At 48.1% G+C, this 23,237-nt stretch overlaps 1 protein-coding gene across 2 annotated transcripts in view; it reads left to right on the plus strand.

Moving 5' to 3' along the window:
• The first annotated feature begins 10,067 nt into the window (after positions 1–10,067).
• Cpt1a (carnitine palmitoyltransferase 1A) overlaps positions 10,068–23,237 on the plus strand; it is a 63,082-nt gene continuing 49,912 nt past the window's right edge. The window contains exon 1 of one of the 2 annotated variants that reach the window (XM_006980493.4): positions 10,068–11,096. The gene's annotated coding sequence lies outside the window, so the exon portion shown is untranslated. Of the gene's footprint in view, positions 11,756–23,237 lie in introns of both variants that reach the window. The other variant, XM_076556335.1, reaches the window with a different exon arrangement.

The following is a 23,237-nucleotide window of genomic DNA, read 5'->3' on the forward strand; positions in this document are numbered from 1 at the left end:
AGGCCCTTGGTGGTCTGAGACCTTGCACCACCAAATTTTAGCTCAAAACCATTTGCTCCACCTCTCCAGGCATGGTGAGATGTGTCAGATGCAACTACCAGCGAGGCAAAGGCGTGGTGGTTCAAGTCCCAAGTGAGTGCATGTCAAAGCAATCCAAGGAAGACTCTAGAAGCAGGTCTAACTCTGAAAGATACAAGCAGGAGAGGTTGAAGAGATGGCTCTGTGGTTACAGCCACAAAAGCTTAATGACCCAAATTCGGATCCCCAGAAGACCACGTAAAGGACCGAATGGGTATGGCCTGTTATTCTAGTCTTGAAAGGCAAGAGACAAGAGATGTCCAGAACAAGCTGGCCTGAAAGACTAGGCTTCTCAACCATCTCTGGGTTGGAGTGAGAGACTCTGCCTCAGTGAACAGGTGGAAGAGTCAGGGAGGGTGATTTTTGACATCCACCTCAGGCCTCCCCATGCCAGTGTACCCACACGTGCAAGTATCCTCACATGTCCACAAACCTGTGTTCACATAAATTAATCTTAAAATTACAGAATGTTTAAGCTTTTGTCGAAAGATGCAGCGAGATAGGAGAGAAAGTGACAAAAGATTCTAGAAGCTGAGAAAAATGCACGCTGGAATAGGATGGTTCCAGAGCAGTTAATACCAAACAGGGCAGTAAAGCTTAGCCTTAAAGAAAACTCTTCTTTGAGACAAGGTGTAGTTAATAAAATTCAGACTGGCCTTGAACCCACGACCCTCTAGCCTCAGCCTCCCAAGGACTGAAATTACAGGTGCACCCAGCAGGCATTCTCTCGGTTTTCCTGCCCCTCACTTGTCAGCACACTAGAACCTTATTTTTATTCTCACTGTGTGGTAGTTTGAATGCGATTTCCTCCCATAAGCTCATAGGAAGTGGCACTATTAGGAGATGTGGCTTTGTTAGAGTAGGTGTGGCCTTGTTAGAGGAAGATAGAAGAAAGGAGCTATGGAATTTGCCTCCATGACTAAGGAAATCAGCTGAGGCCAGGCTTGTGTTGGGGTGTCCCTGAATGGGGGCCTAGAGAGGTCATTGTGTGAAGCTGTGAAGGTGAAACCTGGATTGCCTTGGAGAGCCCAAGATATTGGAGATGCTAAGGAGAGCTGCTAACAGAGAGAGAGGAACCAGCTCAAAACAAAGAAGTATGTTGCAGTCAACAAACCTGAAAGGTGTTGGAGATTTGAAGAGCATTTTGACATCAGACATGGAGATGTAAAGTTTGGAGTTTGCCCAGCTGGTTTTCAGCCTTGCTTTGGTCCAATATTCCCTCACTATGCTCTCTTTCCTATATTTGGGGATAGTAATGTATATACTGTGGCATTATATGTTGGAAGTATGCGATCTGTTTTGTTTTTTAAATTTTTATTTTATAGGGGATTACAGATAAGAGATTACATGAATTTCAGAAGAGACTTTCAACTTTGGACTTTTAAACATTGTTGAGATTGTGATCGACTATGGGGACTTTTGAAGTTGAACTAAATTGCATTATGATATTGTTACAAGCTTACAGGAGCCAGGGAGTGGAATGTGGTAGTTTGAATGTAATTGGCCCCTATAATCTCAAGGAGTGGCACTATTAGGAGGTGTGGCTTTGTTGGAGTGGGTGTGGCTTTGGTGAAGTGGGTCACTGTGGAGGGGGGCTTTGAGGTCTCATATATGCTCAAGATACCACCCAGTGTCTCAGACCACTTCCTGTTGCCTGTGGGTCATGATGTAAAAACTCTCAGTTCCTTCTCCAGCACCATGTCTGCTTGCATGCTGCCTTGCTTACCACCATGACAATAATGGACTAAACCTCTGAACTTTGGCAAGTGAGCCACCCCAATTAAGTGTTTTCCTTTATAAGAGTTGCTGTGGTTATGGTGTCTCTTCACAGCAATAGAAACCCTAACTAAGACATACTGTGTATTTTTTTCTTTTTTAAAAAAATTATTGGATGGGTGGTAGTGTAGCAAGCTTTCTGGTTGGACTATCTTTGGGCTACCAGCCTGCAATAATGACTAGGAGATTTATTATTAATTATGAAAGCTTGGCCTTAGCTTAGGCTTTTTCCCAACTATCTCTTATAACTTAATTAACCCATATTTTTTAATCTACATTCTGCCACATGGCTTGGTTACCTCTTCTAGTACATCACTTCTGTCTTGCTCTGAGTCTGCTGGTAAAATTCTGAGCCTAGATTCCTCCTCCCAGTTTCTCTCTCTCTGCCTGGAAGTCCTGCCTACTCTCTCATATTGACCAAAAAGCTATTGACCATTTAGACCTTGATCTACACAATGAGTTGTAAGACAGCCAGGGCTACACAGAGAAGCCCTGTCTCTAAAAACCAAGAACATGGTGCACAGGTTCAACTAAGCAGGGCTCACAGGGGCTCACAGAGACTGAAGCAACAAACACAGACCCTGCATGGGTCTTAGCTAGGTCCTATGCATATAACTTATGGTTGCATAGCTTGGTGTTCTTGTGGGACTCCTAACAATGGGAGTGGGGGGAGTCTCTGGCTCTTTTGCCTTCCCTTGGGACCCTTTTTCTCCTACTGGGTTGCCATGTTCAGCTGTGATATGAGAGTTTGTGCCTAGTCTTATTATATCTTTCTAGGCCACGTTTGGTAGATAGCCCTGGGAGGCCTGCTGTTTTTTGTTTTTTGTTTTTTAAGGAAAGCAGAGGAAGAGTTGATTTGGGAGAAAGGGAAATTGGGGTGAGGGACTGGGAAGAGTAGAAGGAGGGGAAACTGTGGTTGGGATGTAATATATGAGAGAAGAATAAAAGTTAAAAATGTTTATTTTTAAATTAAAAATATTATGTCTAAAGATTTGTTTATTTACTTTAAAATGTTTATTCTTTATTTTTGTTTAAGCTGCATGGTGGTGGATCTGTGCTTGGTCCCCCTAACCCTGTATCTAGGATCTCACAATGTAGGCCTGGGTGGCCTAGAACTCACAGAGATCTGCCTCTTGAATACAGGGATTAACGAAGCACTCCACCATATCCAGCTCTTTTTAATTTAATTTTATTTATATTATAATTGTTATTGTTTTTTAATTATTATATGTATACCTGTTTTGCCTGCATATGTGTCTGTGTACCACTTGTGTGCCTAGCACCCTCAGAGACCAGAAGAGGATGTAAAGTCCCCCAGAACTAGAGTCACAGAGGATTGTGAGCCACCATGTGGGTCCTGGAACAGAGTCCAGGTCCTGGGTCCTCAGCAAGAGCAGCCAGTGCTCTCTACTGCTTAGCCATCTCTCCAGCCCTTCCTTTTTTTTTTTTTTTTTTTTCATCCAAAGGAAAACTCAAGGACAATTTTGTTAGGATTTAAAAGAAAAGCCTCAGGGCAGGTGAGCTGTAAATCTCAGCAGAGGACCAGAGCCCAGTTCCCAGCATCTTCACAGGGTAACTCACAGCTACCTGTAACTCCAGCTCCAGGGACCTAACGCCCCCTTCTGGCCTGAGGGCACTTACATGTATGTGAACACACACAGATAATAATCTTTAAGAAGAAACACATAGCTATTTTAAAACCAAAAGCTCTGAGGACAGAGCTTCCTGCCTGTCACCTCTTTCCTCTGCCCCCACAGGCATCGTGACACAGAAGGCTGTCACCTGCTTAGCTTGAGCTGTCTACTGGACACAGCCCAGACTTACCCAAGGGAGTCTCCTTTGAGGCGTTGCCTCAATCAATTGGCCTGTGGCATGTCTGTGGGAGTAGCTCAGTGGTAGACTATTCGCCAGGCACACACAAAGTCCTGGCCTTTGTCTCCTGCACCACACAAACCAGGCACTGGGAGGTGGTGGCAAAAGGGTCAGGAGTTCAAGGCCATTCTTGGCTACATATTGAGTTCCAGGCCAACCTGGACTACTAGAGACTGTCTCAAAAAAAGTGGCATGGAGGGGCTGGAGCACCCATTTGCTGTTCTTGCAGAGGATCCAATTTCAATTATTCCTAGCACCCACATGGTAGCTCACAACTGTACCCTGTGTATTTATTTATTTTTGTGCACATCCATGAGTGTGTGTAACGATTCTTTTTCTGTCCTGGCGGCCAGCTCCCAAGTAATGACACGGAGACTTCTTATTTTTTGTGAAAGCTCAGCCTATAGCTTAGGTTTGCTCCTAACTATCTCTTATGACTTAAATTAACCCATTCATATTAATCTACATTCTATCACATGGTGTTACCTCTCCTCCATCTTGCACCTTTTCTTGCCTCTCTATGTCTCCTGGCATCTCCTCTGCATCTAGATTCTCCTCCTCTTCCTATCTCTTCCCAGAAATCCCACCTATACCTCCTGCCTAGCTGTTGGTCGTTCAACTTTTTTTTTCAAGATTTATTTATTTATTATGTATACAGTGTTCTGCCTGCATACCAGAAGAGGGCACCAGATCTTATTGTAAATGGTTGTGAGCCACCATGTGGTTGCTGGGAATTGAACTCAGGACCTCTGGAAGAGCAGCCATTGCTCATAACCTCTGAGCTATCTCTACAGCCTAGGTCATTCAGCTTTTTATTACATCAAACACAGCACATACATCTTCACACAGTGTACAAATATCCCACACCATTTCCCCTTTTGTCTAAATAAAAAGAAAAGGTTTTAACTTTACTATATACTATTGTATATAGTAAAACTATATACAATAAGAACAATTATCGGTGGGAGTGCAAACTTGTACAACCACTGTAGAAATCAGTATGATAGTTTCTCAGAAAATTGGGACTCGATCTACCTCAAGACCCAGCCATACCACTCTTGGGCATATACCCAAGGAATGCTCAGTCATACCACAGGGACACATGCTCAACTATGCTCATAGCAGCATTATTCCTAACAGCCAGAACCTGGAAACAACCTAGATGCCCCTCAACTGAAGAATGGATTAAGGAAATGTGGTACATATACACAATTGAGTACTACTCAGCAGAGAAAAATAATGACATCATAAAATTTTCAGGCAAATGAATGGAACTAGAAATATCATCCTGAGTGAGGTAACCCAGACTCAGAAGGACAAACATGGTATGTACTCACTCATAAGTAGATACTAGATATAAAGCAAAGGACAACCAGACAGCAACCCACAGATCCAGGGAGGCTACCTAGCAGGGAGGACCCTAGGATGACTGTGGCTTATAATAAGTTTTGGTTTTGCCCAATCAGTGGGCAAGCTTTAATGAAACATTTCATTATTAGGATAAGAATTTGTACTGTATCAAGCTGATGAAAGGATATGCTGGCTGTACTTTCAGGAGGGAAGGCTAAAATCTTTTTAGATTATGGATTAGCCTATATAAAAAATGTCTTCTGTAAATCAAACAGTGAAGGGGAAGATGAATAGAAATTTTACTTACACAACTTAAGTAAAACATAGTTCTCTGAACAGATGAAGATAGGTTTCTTCTGTATCCCAGAATCTAATCAATATTTATATGTATAATTCAGCTATTATTTGGCTTAAAATGGCTTACTGGGAAATGTTATCATTTACTATTTTCTACAGAGAAAATATTTTCCAGTTTCAAATAACTCTGGACTTTGGAATTATAACCTGTTTTTATGTTAAAAAAACATTTAAGTGGAAAATGCTGAAGGACTACTGAACTCAATATTGTATTTACATATCTATATCCGTATAAATGTTTGTTTTAAAAGGTGAAAAAAAAACAAAAAAGAAAAAAGAAAGAAAAAACCATGATGTAGAGAGATCTAGCTTGAACAATGGACACACACTTTCAGCCACCACCACTTGTAGCAAATATGAAGCCCTCAGTGAATATTTTCAAATGAATGTAGGATGGTTCCATAATTAAATGAAGACTGCAGAAAGATTTGCTTGTGTGTTTAGAGACAGGGCCTCCTGTAGCCCTGAGCTGGCCTGGAACTAGAGAGGAGTTTACCTTGGACTCCCTCTACCTCCTGAATTATGGGATTAAAGGTGTGTTTAAAAAGAAGAAGAACAGTTATCAAGTAGGGATTACATTCACAATGACTAGTCCATTTGATTTGGCAAATTCAGAGAAACTACTCTGTTATCTATCCTATCTTGGTGAGTCCAAAGTTTGGTATCTAATTCACTTTCTATCCTAACTTGTATTACAACCCAAAACTATCTTTTTAGACCTCTAAAACATTTTCTTAGATAAATAATTTAAGCTTCTATGTCTCTCAACTTTATACATTTTATACCTCTTTTGTGAGTTTCTTTTCTGAATCTGGTAACAAAGAAAACTGTAGCTATCTAATTCACTTTCTATCCTAACTTGTATTACCACCCAAAACTATCTTTTTAGACCTCTAAAACATTTTCTTAGATAAATAATTTAAGCTTCTATGTCTCTCAACCTTATACATTTTATACCTCTTTTGTGAGTTTCTTTTCTGAATCTGGTAACAAAGAAAACTGTAGCTATCTCATCCTCAATTCCATCATAGACTCAAGAAGGATATAGTATTACCTGAGTAAACATGAAGTGCAGCATAAACTACTTCTAAAACTATAAAAATGACAAAAACAGCTTGCTGCCTGGATAGTCATCCAAGGTTCCTTTGCAACGTTGGGACATCCATCTTTGGCCTACAGACCTACAATATCTGACAGACTTTTCTGTGAATCAGAAATTTTGAAGGACTGTCCTACCTTGTCTTGGCAAAGTTCTGCAGTTGTCGTGTGTGTGTGTGTGTGTGTGTGTGTGTGTGTGTGTGTGTGTGTTCTGTTCATCCAGTTTGAACAGCATACCATCAGTAGTCCAGGCGCAAGGGCAGTTTCTTGCCCAAATGGTTAGCTTTGTCACAATAAAAGCAAACTCCATATGGCGGTTCTTCCATGCCCATCGTCCTCTTGATGCTGCCAGAGGCAGATGTGTCTCATCGTCATGAAAAGACTTAGGTTATTAAGACATCTTAAATGCCATATTATGTAGGTCTCTGAAGTATTTAAAAACCACCTATCTTTCTAAAATATATCTCTGTTTAACCTTGAAAACTTACGTAACATGACTACAAGTTTGATTACTGTAGATGACTAACTGCTAACCTGTATTTCTTAATTATACGTTACATTTTTAAATGAGCTGCATAGTTACAATACCTTAAACAAGAGCAGAAACATATGCATAGTATGCCAAAATAACTTTAAATTTGTATCAATATACAAAAATATCTTAAACAAGAGTAGAAACAGATATAGAGTACAGTCTAAGGTGTGTGTGTGTGTGTGTGTGTGTGTGTGTGTGTGTGTGTGTTTTCCCTCTGAGCCATCTCACTGGCCTTGTCTTCATTTCCTGAAGTGGTGAAACTGAGGCTGACAAGGAACAGCACGCTGACACTCCTAGCCTCTGCTCTGATGTCTTCACAAGTTTCTCTGGGACAGCAACCAAGGCCAACCTTCCCTTCTCTGGGTGCTGGGGGGAAGGGACAGAGGAAACCAGAGTGGAGTCATTGACCTGAAGGTAGGGAAGGGCACTGTCACAGGACGTTTGCACTCTCTGGTGGGAGCCCCGGGGAACAGGAAGAGCCCCATGGATTCCGAGTTCCTTTCCCCACGTCCATGGGCACCTTGTTTCTGTTGTGCTTGTGACGTCTGCGCTGTCCCTCACTGAACCTGGTGACGCTGGCTGAACAAATACTACCTCCGCTATTGACTCAAAACGTGTACAGGGACTCAAAGTTCAAGTCCAGGGGGACCTGAAGCTTTGAGGGGGAGGGGGAAGCACCGAGTTCTGGGATTACAACATTCTTTATTATGGGGTAGAGTTCCCTCAAACTGTGTCCCATAGCTGGGTTTCCAGAAATCGTATGCACTTGGATGGAAACCTGTTGGGCGCTGCCGATGGGAAAGGAGGCTGGGGAAAGCGACCATGCAGCGGCCGCGCTCTTAGCAAGACAGTAGGGGTTTTGAGAATTCCCTGTTGTCTATCTGTAGTAAGTGGGATAATTAGGGTTAGGATGTGGCTTGGCCTACTATGTGTAAGACCTTGTCTATCGGCACTAGTACTGCAAAAAATAACAAAATAGGAGGGCTGTGGTAGCTCAGTGGTAGAGTACCTGCCTAGCATGCATTAGTCTACTTAACTTATTCTTTTCATTGTTCTCAAACTTGATATGTGGCCAATGACAACCTTGAACTTCATGCTGGGATCACAAGTGTGCATCACCACATCTGCTTTATGTGGCTCAGAGGATGGAACCCAGGACTTCAAGCATGCTAGACAAGCACTCCAACACCGAGCTACATCACCAGGCCTGGTTTGTTTCTTCAGAATTTTTATTTTAAAAAATATGTGTGGGAGGGTATGTACACACGAATGCAGGTGCCCGAGGAAGGCCGGAAGAGGGCCTCAGGTCTCCAGAAACGGGACTTAGAGGTGATTGTGACCCCCCTCTTGATATGGGTGCTGGGAATCAAACTTCGGTCCTAGGCAAGAACAGTGCTCCCTCTTAGCTGTTGAATCATTTTCTCCAACTCTGTTTTTGTTGTTGTTGTTTGTTTGTTTTGATTTTTTGAGACAAGGTTTCTCTGTGTAGCAGTCCTGAATGTCCTGGAACTCACCTTGCAGACCAGGCTGGTCTTGAACTCACAGAGATCCGCCTGTCTCTGCCTCCCAAATGCTGGGATTAAAAGCGTGCACCACCACCACGCGGCTTTATTTTTTATTTTATTTTATTTTATTTTATTACTTTGAGACACGTTCATGCTGTAGCCCAGGCTGGCCTCCAATTCATATGTGATCCTCCTGCCTCAGTCTCCCAAGTGCTGGGATTATAAATGTGAGCCACTACAGAGGGCAAACGTGTCTATCGTGAGCAGCTGGCACAGTCTATGTGATTAAAACTGGGGAAGAATGTAAAAAAAAAAGCAGAAGAGCTTGAGAAAAGTTATTCTAGCTTGGGGCCAGTTCCTGAGATATTTTCAGCGCTCAGGGAGTTTAGGTTAGGGCCCAAAGCTCTCCCCAGGGGCGCGCGTGCTCGCTCGCTGGCGGCGGGAGAGGGGGGGCGGTCGGTTCGGAGCGGTGTTCTTTAAGCTTTTATTAATAGCCACCTCGGGAGCTACAGTCCCTAGGAGCAGAGTCATAGTGGGGGCAAAGGAAGGAAAATGAGGTTCCCATAGCATAAACCAGTTGCAGGCGGTTCTGACTCATTACGGTACCTCCCCAGGGCACAGGTACACGAAGTAAAAGGCGCCGGGGCGCTCCCATTGACCAAGTCCCCGCCCTGCTCCTGCCCCGCCTGCCCTGCAGGTGGCACCCAGGCGGCGGCAGGGAGGGCCCACGGTCAAGGCCGCAGAGCCTTCCCGACAGACAGGGCACAGGGCCAATCCAGACGGACGCAAGGGAGGAAGTGTCCTTGGGGAGGGGACTGGTTAGCGCTGGGGTTCTAGGGAGAGGAGGAAGGGCATTTAAGGTGAGTGTGACAGTCCACACTGTAAAGGAGCTTTAGGTAGGGAGCGGCAGGAGGTGACGCTAGGGCCACCAGGGCAGATGCAACAGGTAGCAGTGCAGGGCCTAGACTCCTGCCTTCTAGGTCGGAGAAAAGCGGCCTTCCTCAGGCAAGCCTCAATAACAACAATAATAACAACAACAACAATAATGATAATAATAATGCCAATGAAATTAAGAAGTTCTTCCCCCTTCACCACTTTCGGCCGGGTGGACGGAAGAAAGTGTTTCCAGATAGCACCTCGGTTGGTGCCACCCACATGTCACACTTGTCATATGCTTCCACGCCCAGAAACAGGTGCTCAGAGAAGGATGCTTAAGAAGGCCCATGGCATGTGCGTGTGGATGTCCCTAAATGTCCTTTGGAGGCCGGTTTAGTTAACTCACAGCAGAACTGTGCGGCCAAGTGAAAGACCCCAATTATCTCCGAGTCACTTCACATAAACTAAGTAAAACGGGCAAAGTTACACGCAGCAATCGCCTGGGCTTTTAAAACAATAGGGAGTTGGGGGCGCGGTGAGACACAGCAACGGTTAACCATAGTCGGGGGCGGGATCAAAGGGGAACTTTCATTTTCTCTTCTGAACCCTTCCGTAGCACCACAGGGAAAGATGGAGGCAAACAAGGCTCTTCCATGACCCGGCGTGCTTGACTTCAATCTTCCTTCTTCAGTGCCTTTATGGAGCGGTTGCTCTAAGCAGGGCCTGGATCCGCAGCCTGGGAGGGCGCCCCACCTGGCGGGGAGAGCGCCCTGCCTGGTCTGGCCCGGCTTCTTCGTACGGCACCCGCGGAGCACCTGCTACCTTCTTCCCCTGAGTGCTGCCAGGCGGTCCCTCTGCAGAGGGCCGCTCTGCACCAGGTTCCAATCTCTTCTCTCCCGGCACCTACTAGTTCTAGGCGTCCAAAGAGTAATTCTATTCTATTGCTTTTTGGTGCTGAAAATCGATGATCTTACACAGGACAGGCATGCACCACACCATGAGCTACACTCCCAGACCCCAATTGTCATGCAAATGAGACTTTTTTTTTTTTAAACCTAGATGATTTTATACCAGGGAGCCTACGAGTGTGTTGGCCTCTGGAGCCAACCTGCCCTAGGATAACAAACATATGTCACTCAGGCTTGGGACTTGGGCTTCTTCACTCGGTGATGTTAGGGAAGCCATTCCATTCCTTTTTCCGCCTAGCTCCTGTCTTGTTTTGTTTGGTTGGTTAGTTGGTGGGTGGGTTTTAAAAAAAAAAAAAAAAACAACAACCAGTCCGGAGCATAAACAGCAGGGGTGCAGAGAAGTTTATATGCCTGTGCGAGTGTAAGCCAGGCATGATGTAAAGAGTTTTTGTGGGCATAACCCTACCTAATGAGTTAGTCCCTTTTGCAGAAGAAGAAACAGGCTTGCGAGGTGAGGAATGTTGTACTAGGACGGCTGTTGGCAAGCTCCGGTGCTAGCCTCAGTTTCCTCACGGGACTCCTCCCCTTAGCCCCGCCCCGTCCAGGCCCCGCCCCGTCCCGCCCGCGCTGCAGCCGGGCCCAGCTCAGCCAATCACCCGCGGCGCGCGTCCGTACGCTTGGCCTCGCCCGCCCCGACTCGGACTCGGCTCGCTCATTCCGCCGCCGGCGTCCTCAGACTCGGTAAGGCAGCGCTTGGGTAGCGCTGCGGCACCGCCCTGGGCCGGGCGCGCGGGTGTCACCTATGGGAGCGCGGAGGGGGACACAGACTGTGCCCACAGGGTTCGCGGGAGCTGCGCGTTGGAGAGGCTGAGGGCACTCCCTCCCCCGCAAAGTGACCGGTCTGGGGATCCCCGGGTGGGAGGAAGGATGCTTGATCCCCGGACTGGGCAAGATGCCTTCGCCAGGGACGCGTGGGGCCTCGGCCCCTGGTGTCCCTCCCCACGGTGGAGTCTCTCTGCGCGTGGGTTTGGGGTCCTCAGTGCACCATGACGAATGCTCAGGATTAGGCACGACTCCTTGGTACCCTGTCAGTAGGGACGTCAACTCCTTTTCCCGCCCCATCCCACTCCCCACTCTGCGGGTGGCTTGGGGGCCAGTGTAAACGCCGAGCCCTTTTCCAGCCCCATCCCACTCGTCACTCTGCAGGTGGATTGGGCCCGGGGGTCCGCGAGGGTCGGGCGCGGCAGCAGGAAGGATGCTCGGCCTCGGGACTTGGCAGGTGGCCGGCGCCCCCTCCCCGTGCGGGTCCCTGCAGTGCAGCCGTCGGGACACGCCCTTGGCGCAGAGACTCAAGGGTTGAGCACCCCTCACTCTCTGTTTTGTGCGGGGTTCAAGGGCAGGTGGGTGTCCAGAGACTGCCCAAGGTCGCGCAGGGACTGGAGCCCGGGAGGGTGGGGGTGTCACGTGACCCGGCCTGGGCGAACTTGGCCAGGGACAGCCCGACGGCGCGGTCTGGGCAGCCCCGAGATCCGCTTGGCTGTGTTCTAACAGCCGGTTTTTCTTCATCTTCATATTGTGAATCCGGGCCTGGCTTTCGTTAACGCCACAGAAAACAGATGAATGCTCACTTTTTTAAAGGAGTTAAAAAGTTCCTAGGGTGAACCAGGCTAGACATAGATCAAGATCAGTACTCTCAACTCCGGCGGACTCTCAGCTCCTTTCCGTCCCGTGCATTCAAACAGCAGTTCCAAGAACAAATTTTAGTCGGAAACTGCTAACTTTGAAAGTTCGTAAATAAAACGAAAGTGAGTTTAGAAGCCTTTGGGAACGCGTATTTAGTTACAGCATTTCCTCGCACAGGCGTCTGGTTTCTGGTCATTCCTGATATTCAAGCATGTTTATCTCTGTCAAAACCACAAGCCAAATGAGTAAAATACAGCTTTGGCCTTTTATTTGTGCCAGCAAGCATACATTTCCCCCACCCCGTCTCTAGTCAGTCGACTCTGGGCTAAGTGAGGACATAAACCTGAGGACTTCGGTGCGGGGACCGTGCAGGGCAGTAGGCAGGACTGCACCATCCGCAGTCAGTGTCTCGCTGGACTGTCTCTGCGGCAGCACCAAAGCTCTTTTGTCATGTAAATTACTGTTATCTTAACTATGTCGCCTCGTTAGATTAACCTTACACTTGATTTTTCTCTTTTATCTATTACTTTTTTTTTTTTTTTTGAGATTGGGTCTCATGTAGCACAGGCTGGCCTCGAACCCCTTGATCTCCTTCCTGCCTTCCCCCCCACCCCACCCCCAAGTGCTGTGATTTCAGGCGTGTACTACCACTCCCGGCTTTGAACTCCGTCTTAACCGTTTCTGGAATCGACCCCGGGTCAGGTTTTGTATCAAAATTGGCCGAAGCGGCTTCTTGCACAAGACAAAACCCTTTCGAGTTTGAGCTAGAAAGCCACCTGACTGCAGATGAGGGAGAGAAACGCCTCCCTCCCGCCGCTGCGCTTGGCCGGGACCCAGTGGTCACCGAACGGGCAGGCCTGGTTCTCCCGGGATTTGGGGGCGCTGGCCGGAGTTTACCCAATCCTGATTCCTCTTGCCCATTTTGCCCATTCATAAAAGCGCTGTAATTTTTACTTTTTTTTTTTTTTTTTTTTTTTTTTGGCTTGGGATTCTCGGTGAAACCCTTTGAGGCAGAGAGTCCGCAGGCTGTTTTGTTGCAAGCGACATCTGTTGTCGGACAAAGCGGTCGGTGGCCCGGGGCGGCGCTCTGGGATGGCAGCGGCGACGCGCGCCGGCTAGCTCCGGAAGGCCTGCGTGGGCTCGGCCGGTGGAACAGGATCCGAGCGCCCCGGACGCGCCAGCACGGGGGCGGGGCTCCCGTAACCTTTCCCCTACTTTTCTCAGCCGCCACGTGACCCCCGCCGCGGTGGGGGAAGGGGCGGGGCGGGAAGCCGCGGTTGCTAGTGCCCTTCCCTTCTCGAGCGCCTTGAACTTGCAGTCTTGGTCTCCAGGCGCCTAGCGGCCCGGGACGCTCCTGTACTTTGACCGTTTGCAGGTTTTGTTTTGTCGGAAAATATGTTTAGTCACCCTGCATAGATATTTACGGCTAGGCCAGAGTTTTATGGCTGGTGGAAGCCTGCACTTGAATTACGTTAGAATAAATGGTAGTCCAAGGTGAATCTCTTTTAAAAGTGTGTTTAGCAGATGTCCAGTCCCCTGAGGAGGGAGGATCGCTTGAATCCGGGAGTTGAGGGACGGCTTGGGAATATGCAAAGATCCATCCCCAGAAAGAAGGAAAGAAATGGGGCGGGGAGGGGGGGCCGGGATTGCTAAGCCAGAGGCTCGCCTAGCAGGCTGAAAAAAGGGATTACTGCACACTTGAATTAATGCCAATTTGAGCTTTTATTGCAAGAACTTTTGTTGTTAGGAAAATAAGCCTGCTGCCAAACCTGACGACCTGAGAGGGATTCAATCCCTGAACTCACAGAGTGAAAATTATCCCGACTTCCGCCCACGTGCTATAGTGTATAGTGTGTGTTTGTTGCACTACCATAAATAAACGTGATACACATTTTTGTTTAAGTAAAAAGCAATACCATCGTACTGTGCAAAGCTGAAAAGGCGAAAATGGGGGGTGCCATGTGATGGCTTTCCTGCTTGGTAGCTGGTGCAGAGGCCACACCTGTGAGCAGTTTCTTCAGGACTGTGATGGTGTTTGGGAGGTGGGTAAAGGGGAGCAGGGTTTAAGGCCAGCTGCACTAGCAGGACGTCGGATTCCTGAGCGGGATACACAAGAACTTGCTTCTAAACCAAACCTAGGCTATGCATAGTTTGGGTTGTTTGGTTTTACCTGACACAAGGAGTAAGTTCTGCTTGTTGATTTCAAATATCTGTTACCTTTTGTACCCTTCACCTTGAACCCCATGCAAATACTGAGGCGGACATTGGGTCCCCGTAGGCGCTGGGCTAAGGCCAGCTTTGCCCTGTTTAGGTAACGTGGCAGCCAGGTTCCGAGAAATGCCCACCTTTGCCCTTTTTGTGCGAGTTGTTCTGACCTTCAGGAATGTTTTTCCGAAGTTAATAACAGAGGGCACGCTGCCCGTGGAGGGGCCCAACACCTGGGTAACTGCCGCTTGGAAGGTTGGGAAACACAGTGGCTGCTGACCTTACCTCTGAGGAGTGCCAACCCATGTTGCACACAGACCCATTTAGATAAGAGGGAAGTTTGATATGGTTGAAAACATCTTTACTCCCAGTGGGGTTTGGGGGTGGTGGTGTGCTAAGGCAGGAAGATTGCCATGAATTCCAGGGCTATATAGCAGGACCTTCTCTCAAAAATTAAACAAAACAAACCCAAAACAGCAAAGCCAGGCTTAGCTGTCTATGCCTATAATCCCAGCTCTTGGGAGATGGAGACAGAAATTTAGGAGTTCAAGATCAGCCTCAGTGACATACCCAGTTTGGGGCTAGCCTGGACTACATAACAAAACAAGGAAATAAAAAATGCTGTGTTATGCACTGGTGTTGGTGGCTTGTGGCACTTAGGAATGCAGGGTCATCTGGACTCTGTCCCCTTGTCCAAGTGTGGTCGGAGCTGAGTCTGTTACTTCTGTTCCTTAAGTCCCTCCAGAATTCAGCTTCCTCTCGGTCTCCCTGACCCTGTGCAGGCGTGCGTGTTCTTGCTGAAGGAAGGACAGAGGTTGGGGCACCCTTTCTCCACTGGACTGATCCAGCCTACTGATATTAAATTAAGAGGGTGGGGGTCCTTTGGGAGTTTCACTGGTTGTACCCCAGAAGTTCATGCCTGGGAGGCAGAGACCAGAGGAAGTGGTTGGGCCCCTGCCTCAGTGCCTCTTCCACCATGCTCTGTACCTGATACCAGCATCCTACCCCCATCCCGGCCACTAGCTGCAGTGACCTCATCCACACCCACCTAGATGGCTTCCTTTGGGGTTCCCTTGGCTTTGGGTTAAGCCATAAATAGAGAACTCAGCATGCCTTGTTATGATGCCCTGAAGGGACATTCATATGCAAGGAACAGTGAGTGACTCCTTACACCTCTACCCACCTTGAAACAAGAGTCTCACTATGTACTCCTGGCTAGCCTGAAACTCACTGTGTAGACCTTGCTAACTGGCTGACCTGGAACTTCTGATCCTCTTGCCTCGACCTCAGCCCTTTATGAAATGGATTCATCCTTAGCTTCCCAGCAGCTGCCGTGGCTGAGGAAGGTCTAGCCCGGGAGATTTGTTGAGCACAGCCCATTCATCGTGTCCTGTGGGTCAGTGAAGGCATTCTGAGAAGAAATGAATGAACTGTCCAGGTTAGTCAGAAGAGAGGCTAAGTACCCCGTGCTGACATTGAGGCGTTTACGTAGGTGGGGTGTGGAGGAAGAGCAAGGACGGACACCCACTTTCTTGAGCACAGGCTCCTGCTGGAATGGCAGAGTGTAGTGCTTTGTGCGGATGAACAGTGTATACGAGTGATGTTGGCCAGTGACAGAGAGCTGGAAGTGAACCCACATCTGTGTTGAAGCCACTTTCTGAGCTAGGCCCAAGTACCCGTGTCACAGAGCAGGGCTCTTAGTGGTGACCCCCACCCCCATTCATGCAGACTGAGACTGCCTGTGACCAGATGTGAGCATGCCTGGGTGTTCATTTCTTCCTCTGTAGCAGCTCTGATGCCTGCCCTCCTGTGTGCCCCGACTCCCATGAGACTCCACTAAGGGGTTAGAACTCAGTCTCAGCACTCAGGCGGCAGAGGCAGGCAGATCTCTAAGTCTGAGGCTGGCCTTGTCTTCTGTGAGTGTGACCTATGCACAATCTTGAACTTCGTGATGCTTAAAAAAGAAAAAAAAAGGTTTATTCTATTTTGTTTTTGAGACAGGGTCACACTTTGTAATTCTAGCTGGCCTGGAATTCGCTGTGTAGACCAGGCTGGTCTTGAACTCACAGAGATCTACCTGCCTCTGCTTCCCCAGTGCTGGGATTGAAGTGTGCCACCACACGTGTTTTTGTTTTTTAACTTTTTAAACTTGTGTGTGTGTGTGTGTGTGTGTGTGTGTGTGTGTGTGTGTGTGTGTCTGCATATGTGCACATGAGTGCAGGTGCCTCTGGAGACATCAGCTGCCCTGGGGCAGGAGACAGGTGGTTGTAAGCCGCCTGACATGGGAGCTGGAAGCCAAGCTCCATCCTCTGAAGAGCAGCATACACTCTGAGCCTCCGTCAGCCTTGTCCCTGATAAGTGAAAACACTATACGTCCCATAGAATGTGAATGTAGGAGGTTAACTTTGGATCTTTCCCTGGGGCTGATGGAGTGAAATGCCATCTTCTCTGTGACTCTGGTGATTTCAGTGTGACCCCAGGCCCTTCACAGGACATTATATTGCTAAGGTACAACATTCAGTAGATTGGATTGAGTCAACATGTTTTATTTTTCCTTCCATTTTTATTTATTTAATTATTTATTTTGAGACTGGCTGCAAGGTTGTTTGGTGGGGTGTGGGATTCAGCACAGGGGAAGCCCTCAGGAGTGCAGGTCCAGGGGACCACAATTTGTACCCCGAGTCATCAGGGATGAATCAGTCTCAGCTTCCATGTCTTCAAATCCATCTTCCTTAAACTTGAAGCCCTGCGCCTTTGAGATGCGGATCCTCTGGCGTCCAGGGAACCCAGCCCCTAGAAGGGCCTCATTCACACCTCCCTTACTCTGAAGCTTGATGAGCATGGGCATGCTGACCTAGTCAATGTGAACCCTGGCCGCTGTGCCTGGGGACTTCTCAAAGGCATCCCATACCTATCTGGAGCTGAGGTTGGGGACATCAGCGGCATGAATATCCACCAGAAACCTGTCCCCAGGGTCTCTTAGGGCAACATATACACTTGACAAGCTTCTTTAGCTACAACCCCACCATTCTTAATGAAGCAGAGGTGGAGTCAGGAAAGGTATCTAAGTAGAGGCTTAAGCACAAGAGTTAGGAGGAGAGGCACTCAGTAGAAAGTGAGACAAGACACGTCTGAGAGCATGGAGAGTTGGTGGGAGCCCTGTTTTCATCTAACACTTTTTTTTTTTTTGAGACTTATTTTCTGGAGATGGTGACCCATGCTATAATCCCAGGACTCTCTATAGGCAAAGGAAGGCAGTTCTCTGTGAGTTTGAAGCCAACTTGGTATATACAGTTAGTTCCAGGCCAACCAGGGCTACATCGTGAGAACTTGTCTTTAAAAAAGTTGTGTGTGTGTGTGTGTGTGTGTGTGTGTGTGTGTGTGTGTGTGTGTGAACCACTTGAGTGCAGTGACCTCTGAGTCTAGAAGAGAAGGTTGAAGACACTAGAGCTGGAGTTTGAGGTGTGTGAGCTACCCCACGTGGGTGCTGGAAACTGAACTCCAGTCTTCTGAGATCAGCACACATTCTTAACCCCTAAGCCATGTCTCCAGACCCATTCAACAGCATTTTTTTTAACCTGGAGGGGGTCTGTGGCGTGTGACCCCTGCCCCTGTAAATCGGGACATTTGTAGGTAGAGTTTCCAGATGTCAGGATTGCGGCTGGACAGGTTTTCAGGTTGTCACTGTGTTCTGCGTTGCTCGTATTGCAGATGTCAGGTTGCTGAGGGGACAAACGTGCACAGGATGAGCAGGGCAGCACCAGAGGTTATGGGACATTTGTGGGAACAGTGTCTTGGCATGAGGAGAAGTTTGAACTTCTTGAGCTGATAGATGCGTGCCCCTTCCTGCAGTCACAGCTCAGGCTGGCATTCTGTTCTGGCCATGTTGGATCCAGGTGCTGTGTTTCAGAATGGATGGGCTGTACTGTTAGCCTTGTCAACATATGTGTCCCTTGTTGTTGAACAAATTTTACATGTATTTTTTGTGGTGGAGCAGGTGTGCACACACACACACACACACACACACACATACACACACATACACACTTCTGTGCCACCTGTGAGGAGGTCAGAGGACAGTTTGTGGGAATTGGTTTTCTCCCTGTCCTGTGTGGGTCTCTTGAGGACTGAACTCATGTTGTCTGGCTTGGCAGCAAGAGGCTTCTTCTGTTGAACCACCTCATTGGTCTCCTTTATTATTTTTATTGCTGTTTTGTATTTTTTTTTAAAGATTTATTTATTCACTATGTATACAGTGTTCTGGCTGCATGCCAGATCTCATTACAGATGGTTGTGAGCCACCATGTGGTTGCTGGAAATTGAACTCGGGACCTCTGGAAGAGCAGCCAGTGCTCTTAACCACTGAGCCATCTCTCCAGCCCTTGTTTTGTTTTTGGGTTTTTTTTTTTTTGGTTTTTCGAGACAGGGTTTCTCTTGTGTAGCTTTGCGCCTTTTTCTTGGAACTCATTTGGTAGCCCAGGCTGGCCTCGAACTCACAGAGATCTGCCTGCCTCTGCCTCCCAAGTGCTGGGATTAAAGGCGTGCGCCACCACTGCCCGGCCTTGTTTTGTATTTTTTGAGAGAGAGTCTTGTATATGCATGCTGTCCTCAAACTCACTGTGTAGCTGAAGGCAGTCTTGAACTTCTGGTCATTCTGCCACCACCTCTTGAGTGCTGGGATTTCAGGGGTGTCCCACCAACCTTGCTTTAGTGGTGCTGGAGATGTGCAATCACCAGGACTTCTGGCAGGCTCGGCAAGCACTCTGTCAGCTGAACCATATCCCCAGCTCTGGTTATTTTCTTTATAAAAGAGTATCCTTTGGTGGCTTTCCCTAAATCCATTTTGCCAAAGTCACATTTCTCTGATTACCAATTCTTAATGACATGGTGCAGTATAAAGCCTAAATTTGAGTTTCCTTTACTTTTACATTGCTTTTCTTTTTGAGACAGGACTCACTATGTAGCTCTGGCTGGCCTGGAACTGGAGATAGAGACCAGGCTGGTCCCAAATGTACAGAGATCCTCCTGCCTCTGCCTCCTGGGATTACAGGTGAGCACCACCACATTCAGTTTTTATTTATTTACTTTTTTATTGGGATAGGGTCTCGGGTAGCCTAGGCTGGCCGTGTAGCCAAGGATGCCTTTGACTTTATGATCCTCTTGCTTTCGCCTCCCAAGTGCCAGAGTTAGAAGTGTTCACCATCATGTCCAGCTTGAATTTTTACAGAGTGCGACAGGTGGGAGTTGTGTTATTTCTGAGGGTGTAGGTTGAATGATGACTGAAAATTTACTTCTTACCATCGAAATGCTAAGCAGACCCGACACCGCTTCCACTTTGAGAGCAGATGGCACGGCCATAAACCTACATTCATTTTCTACCCTGACCTGAACTGTTTTGTCTAGCCCATCAATGCGGGTGTCGTATGGTGATGTGCCTTACTGTGGGAAGTCACCTGTGGCCGACTTATATAAGGCTAGGGAATGCTCAGCCATGAATTCGAGGTACAGCTTTTTACAGTGAAGGCTCCTTGCTCCGCTTAATCTACGACCACACGTGCCCCAAGTGAAAAAAGCTGTTGAAATCTGGTAGCCAAAGTGACAGAATTTCCAAGGTGGAGTCTTTGAAGGGGACAGAGGTTAGTGTCTTGGTCTGGAGATCGAATCCGTTCTCATAAGGCGCACTAAGTCAGTGCCTGGGGCCCCGCCTTCTCCTCTCCACATGCTCACTTCCACTCTTGTCCAGGCTCCCACCAGTCCAATGGCTTCTCCTGTCAAAGGACATAGCATAAAGCCCTCACCAGGAGGGAGTGACCCTGAACTCCCCAGCCTCTGGAACTGTGAGACATGTAAATCTCTTTATAAAGTGCCCCACCCTCGGCTGTCCTGTTACAACAACTGAAATGTGCTAAGATGTCCCTTTGTACCCCAAACCCACCAAAAGCACAAGGTACGCATGTCCCGTTCTAAGTCACTTCCGCTGGACACATCAGTCATACTGAGGTTTGTAAATCTCTTTTTTATTTTTGATGTGCGTGCATTTGACATGTGCATGTAGTCCAGAGGCCCGCAGCCAGTGTGGTCTTCAATTTTTCTCCAACCTTTTTTAGACAGAATTTCTCTGTGTAGCTGTGGCTGGCCTGGAACTCGCTCTGTAGACCAGGCTGGCCTCAAACTCACAGAGATCTGCCTGCCACTGCCTCGCGAGTGCTGGGGTTAAAGGCATGCGCCACCACCAAGCTCAGCCTCTCCAAGTTGGAGCCACTTCTGTTTAGGAGAGCAAAGCATTCCTAGGAGTTACAGGTGATAAGAGACCCCACTGGCAGCATCTTTGGGGTCTGTCCAGAGGCAGGGCCCAGCGCTCATCAGCCTGGTGAGGGATGCTTGCCATGTTCCTAGATCCCCTACCTGGAATCCCGCTAAGCTGCCTCTTCCTGTGGGTGATGCTTTCTCTAAGGATTTCCAGCAGTTGTTTACTGCTAGGCGAGATGGACAGCTGGTGAGGGATTAGAGCTGGAGGCAGAGCTTGCTCTTGTGCACCGTGAATTATGCAATTCTGGCGGGCAGCTAGGCCACACTGATAAAGTTAGCCCTGGGCCATTTGTAATAGTTGAATTTCCCTGCTGGCTGCCACCTATTATTTTGGGTACAGCAGTGACCTAAGCCAACGTGTGTTGCAACTGCAGGAATCTTAAGCTGGCCTCTGCTGTCACGGCCACCACTGCACTTTGGTAAGTAAGGACATGCCCGTTGGATCTGGGCCTAGACTTGATTCCTGCTCCGCTGTTGGCTGGCTGTGACCTTAAGCAAGCTTCAGATGTCTGTCTTGTTTTCCTCGGTAGTGAATGGGGACAGTCATGGGTTCATTTCTTAGAGTTGTAGTGAGAATTTAATGAGTGGGTAGAGGTAAAACAAATTAGTAAGAAAATGATGTCAGGGGGCCTACTGGGATGGCCCATGCCTTTGATCCTACTTGGTAGGCAGAGGAAAGTTGATCTTTGTGAATTCTAGGCCAGGCAGGGCTACACAGGCCCTGTCAAAAAAAAAAAAAAAGAAGAAAAAGGCAGGGGCCGAGGAGACGGCTCAGTCAGTAAAGCACTTGCTGTGCAAGCCTGAGGACCTGAGTCTGGATCCCCAGCAGCCACCTAAAAAGCCAGGAGCAGTGGTGCACATCTGTAATCCGAACACTGGGGAGGCAGAGACAGGAAGATCCCGGGGACCCACTGCCCAGCCAGCCGGTCCAAATTGGGGATCTCCGGGTTCAGTGACAGACCCTGTCTCAAACAATAAGGTAGAGAGTGATAGACACCAACTTGGACACATGTCTTCACATACATGAGCACACACACACAATAGGCATTGTTTGGTGTGTGCCAGGTAGGTAGGCGAATGGGTATCCCACATTTTTCTTGCCATGGAAAACATGAAGCGCGCCTGCCTGCCGTCTCTGCTGGTCTACTGAGTCACCGTGCCTGCCTGCCATCTCTGCTGGTCTACTGAGTCACCGCTCTGCCTGTTACCCTCTCTACCTGTCTACCAGCCTATCTCACTCCGCATCTGTGTACTGCGCAGCGTGTTGAAATACTCCCCGGAACACAGAACCTATTTGCATAATTCCGTTGCTCGGAAGCCTGTCATCCCTGGGCAAGCCTGACTGTTTGATTTATATGATGGACACGATTTCCACATTGTCGTTTCCCTGGCGTGTGCCAGTTTCTGGCGGTGTGCTGGGCCTCTTGAACTTTCCCCTCCTTTCTTAGCTGGCTGCCTGCCTAAGCTCCGCGGCCGGCCGCTGGGAACTACAGGGAGAGCGGGGATGCTAAGAGGGCCTGGTCTGGGAAGGGAAGTTGGTTGTCGCTCAGGGGTGGCAGCTTGGTGGCATGGCCAGTGTTAGGGCTCACGGGCTGACCTCAGAGGTGAAATGCTTTTGATGGAGAGGGGTCGGCTATGGAGAAAGCGAGCCCAGTGGGCACATCCCATCAACTAAGCACAGAGCCATTTATGTAGCGAAGGACTGGGGCTTGGCCCAAGCCACGTTATTAAAATGAAGACAGTCTTAAGTCAGCAAGATGCCTCAGTGGGTAGAGTGCTTTCTATGCATGCCTCTGAGATCAGCCCCAGATCCCATGTACACGTAGGAGTAGAGAAAAGCAGCTCCACAAACTTGTCCTCTGACCTCCACATATGCGCGCACACACACACACACACACACACACACACACACAAATAAAACTTTAAAAATGAAGACAGTTTTGTCAGTGGCAAGTGAGATGCAATCCACAGGGTCCTCAGGATTCAATCAAGAGCATGGTAAGACTGGTGTCTTCGAAAAGCTTTCAGCTTACTGGGGAATGATTAAACACAGCTTGGAAGGGGAAGCCCTCTACCAGAACGCACAGTTGAGTGACTGAGTGTGTCTTGAGGCATCACTATGATTTGGGAATGTGAAGTCAGTAGCTGGTCAAAACTGGGCCCCGATGGAGGGGTGTATTTAGCTAAGTGTTATGAAAGGTGAGTACAGGAATGACCCAAGAGGGCTTGAAGAGATGCATCAGTCAGTAAAATGCTTGCTTTGCAAGCATAATGACCCGAGAAAGGTCAGGCATGGCAGTGTATGCTTGTAATCCCAGCTTTGGAGAGGTAGACACAGGAGTTTGCCACCAGCCAGCCTGGCCTAATTAACAAGTCCCAGGTCAGTGAGAGAAAACAATGTGCGTGGCCCCTGAGGAACAACACCTGAGGTCGATCTATGGCTGGTGCACGCGCGCGCGCGCGCGCACACACACACGCGCACACACACACCCCACCCAAGGTCCATCTATGGCAGGCACACATAGGCACGCACGCACGCATGCACTCACGCACACACCAAGAGTAGTGGGTAAAGGTTGGAAGCATTGAGTCTAATGCAGGTGGAGGTACAGAATTACAGGCTTGGGGCAGATACACACCAGACCTGACATGTGAGGTTGGTGGCTTTCAGTGCAGGCATCCTGT

The sequence above is a fragment of the Peromyscus maniculatus genome, chromosome 1, assembly GCF_049852395.1.
Source record: "Peromyscus maniculatus bairdii isolate BWxNUB_F1_BW_parent chromosome 1, HU_Pman_BW_mat_3.1, whole genome shotgun sequence".
Classification (NCBI taxonomy): domain Eukaryota; kingdom Metazoa; phylum Chordata; class Mammalia; order Rodentia; family Cricetidae; genus Peromyscus; species Peromyscus maniculatus.